Genomic DNA, 3,634 nt, shown 5'->3' with positions numbered 1-3,634 from the left:
GGTCACTGGGCGGGTACAAATGCGGCTTGCAGAGTAAGCTGTTCCGTGGCCGCCCCCGCATCCTCTCTCAGACGTCTTCCTGTAGTCCGGTGCTGGGCGCTTAGAGCATGCTACAGTTTTTATCTTGTTGAGAAAGATCGGGTGGCAGTGGGTGGGTGGTGCTGAGTGCAATATGCCTGGCCATGCGCCCTGGCCCCGGGCTCCGACCCCTACGCCTCTCCCTTGCGGGACTGCAGATATCTGTCTGGGCTTTGCTGCCATTTCTCCTTCCTAGTCTGTACCTCTTGGTCCGCGGAGACCAGCCCAACCAGAAACATCAAACCCGAGCTTTTGCTTCCTGAAGCACACCTGACAGACCATTATCAAAGCGTGCATGCGGGGTTAGGGGGAAGCAGGAAAGTGGGTTAGCGGTTGCATTTTAGAGTAAGAATACCCCAAACTCTTGGCGGGCCTCGCAGCAAGGATATTAAATATGAAGGCAGCCTGCCTTTGAATCCATACCATTCCATTTTCAGTTGGGCATCTTGACAAGTTATTCCCTCCTCCTGCATCATGGTCTCTGCTGCTGTACAAAGCATGCAGTGATCTTACTTGCCTCATGGGGGTGCTACGAGTCCCTAAATAGAAAGTTTGGGGACAGAGCCTGACACAGGGTCAGGGCTGTTCTTGTTATCTACTCTTGATGTCAATGCCAACGTCTTTCCAGTCCCAAAGTCTACCAAAGGAAAGCAAGGCTCTTTCAGTCACGCTCTCTACTGATCTTAGAGCCTCTAGTGCACCTCACTGCAGCAGAAAGGAGCCTTAAGCTCTCACAGGGCTCCTCCACCAACCATAGCCAAACAACTGACTATCTGCTGCCAGAGAATGGTCTTCAGGGAGCATTCTCTTTACCTCTTGTCCTACCTTAGTGAAGCTCATGGGTCTGTGGACCCTTGGTGCCCTCACCAGGGTTTAAGTGAGGTTATGAAGGACAAGCCTTTGAGGAGTGGTACAATGAAGTGCCGTGTGTTTGGTTACATCTCTGTTTTCAGCAGATGGGCCTAGTCTTTGGCACTGTCTTTACAGGACTCTGTGGGTCCTTCCTGTAGCTGTGGCTCCCTAGGCCTCTCTGGTGACTATGTCTAGTGAAAGAGCTCTTTGTACATGGCCATCTGGGAAAAGAATAGCAGTTGGAATGCCCCCGCAAATGCCTGCCAACATCATCCAGCCCCTCTGGGTGGGCGAGGGCCATATAGCCTGCCGGGAGCATGATGCTCGACTGCAGACCAGATTCCTTAGCTCCCACGCACCATGCATGGCTGTCCCCTCCCTGCAAAGTGTGGCAGAAGGAGCTATGGACTAGGAGTGAGGAGACTTGGGTTGTCCTTGGGCAAGGCTCTTCGTCTCTTTGTTGGTAGGGTTTTCATTTATACAATGGACACACACACACACACACACACACACACACACACACACACACACTGAAGTACTTGGAACCAAACCCAGACCTTTGTACATGCTAGATGGGTATCTGCAATTGAACCACACACCCACCTTTAAAATAGAGATAATGGTAGCTGTCCTATGCTCTCCCCAGAAGTCTAGAGGGACTGTATTCATAGGTATTTGACAGAAATACAAGACTAGAAGTAGGTGGGTAGAGTTCCTGCTGAGTTATTGAACTGCCATGGATTTTGCACTGGTCATTTTTGTGGGCAATCAAGTGGTTGCCAAGCAGAGGGCACAGAGGAGACTGGTGAGGGAGGACTTTGACCTTGGAGACTCTCTACACTCACTTATTTTTTTGGAGAAGCAAGGCACACATATCTGATAACAGTGACACATACAAAGACAGACTTCAAAGAAATCCACAAGTGTGGCTTAAATAATTATCTGTAAACCCATAAAATATTTCCAACTAACAACAGCTGGGAGTTCAAGTGCCCCAGACTCTGGATTCTTCAAATTTAGGAGAAAGTAGCCTAGGAAGACTTTGGGAAGAAATAAACAAAAAACATGTTCTCAAAAAAGAAGTGGCAAGGAAAGGGTTGAGGGCCAAGGTCGTGGAATTGATGGAGTCAGAGGCCAGGTTAATTAAATCTACAACCAGTTGCAGAGTGGGGAGATTTGACCATGGCTTCTTGGTCTTGGTTGGGTGACAGAGAGTTAATTCACCCCCCAGTCACACCCCCATACAGAGATGCTGAAAGAGTGATATGTAAAGAACAGTGAGCAGTTCTCCTTATTGGTCCTGCCAAATAAGGACCAGAGTGAGTTGAGAAGGAAGACTTTGCTAGGGTTGATTAGCCCAGACAGCACCATCAAAAGGCCTTGATTAACGTGGCTCATCACCACAGGTCAGTTTCCTGAAACAAAGATTTTTCATGCAGGATGTTTTTATTGGACAGGGTGCTTGATACAATGACAGCCGGATTCAGGGGGACAGAATGCCATTCTGTGCCACAGTTGGGGCTCCAACTGACCTTACAGGGGGCCTTGAGAAGGATGGCCCTTCTCAGTGATTCCTTCTTTAGGTTGAGGAGCAAAGCCATCATGTCTGCCCACCAACTGGTCATTGGATGGGAGTGTCTTTCACATGCACCTGTGTCCGCTGGTGTATGCAGTACTTGTGGAAGGGAACAGTTGTAAGTGGTCAGCAGCCAAAAGCTGCCAGTACCTGTGGGCATGAGGTGTGCAACCTGCAAATTGGTCTGTTTGGCGAATCACTCCACTTGGAAGGGCTCTCAGAGTGTCTAATACTACTGATCAGTCTCTGTGACCAATACTGATCTCTTGGACACTTCTAGGGCAGGACAATTCATACCTTTTTCTTTCCTACCTGTTTATAGGACATTAGAGGGAGAAGTGAATTTCAAGACCATTTGGTACAATAATCCTTAGCTTAGTGAAAGGTGCATTTTTTTTTATTAACTTGAGTATTTCTTATATACATTTCAAGTGTTATTCCCTTTCCCGGTATCCGGGCAAACATCCCCCTCCCCCCTCCCCTTCCTTATGGGTGTTCCCCTCCCAACTCTCCCCCCATTGCCGCCCTCCCCCCACCAGTCTCGTTCACTGGGGGTTCAGTCTTAGCAGGACCCAGGGAAAGGTGCATTTTGGAATGCAGAGGCTTTTTCTAAATCCTCAGTAGACTGGGGGGTGAATTAACTCTCTGTCACCCAACCAAGACCAAATAACAAGCCTAGTTCCTTCATAGTGGTGGCCAAGTTTTGAAAACGGATGAAGGTAACCTTTGTCCTTATCTTCAGCCTCCTTTTAAGGCCTCCCTCCTTTGTGTTCTTTATGGGTCCCTGTGACCAACTTCCTTAGTCACTGTTCTATTGCTGTGAAGAGACACCGTGACCAAAGCAATTCTTCTAGAAGAGGGCATTTAATTAAGGGCTGGCTTATAGTTTCAGAGGCTTAGTCCATTATCATCATGGGGAGGGGATAGAGCATAGCAGTACACAGGCAGACATGGTAGTTGAGAAGTGACTGAGAATTCTATATCCTGATCTGCAAGGAGGGAGGGAGGGAGATAGGGAGGGATGGAGAAGCTGTCATGAGCCTTTGAAACATCAAAGCCCTTCCTCAATGACACACTTCCTCCAAAAAGGCCACACCTTCTAATCCTTCTAGTCTTTTCAAAGAATTC

Source organism: Rattus norvegicus, chromosome 2 (genome assembly GCF_036323735.1).
Source record: "Rattus norvegicus strain BN/NHsdMcwi chromosome 2, GRCr8, whole genome shotgun sequence".
Classification (NCBI taxonomy): Eukaryota; Metazoa; Chordata; class Mammalia; order Rodentia; family Muridae; genus Rattus; species Rattus norvegicus.
The sequence above is the reverse complement of the archived record's forward strand: the minus strand, read 5'-3'. Positions refer to the sequence as shown.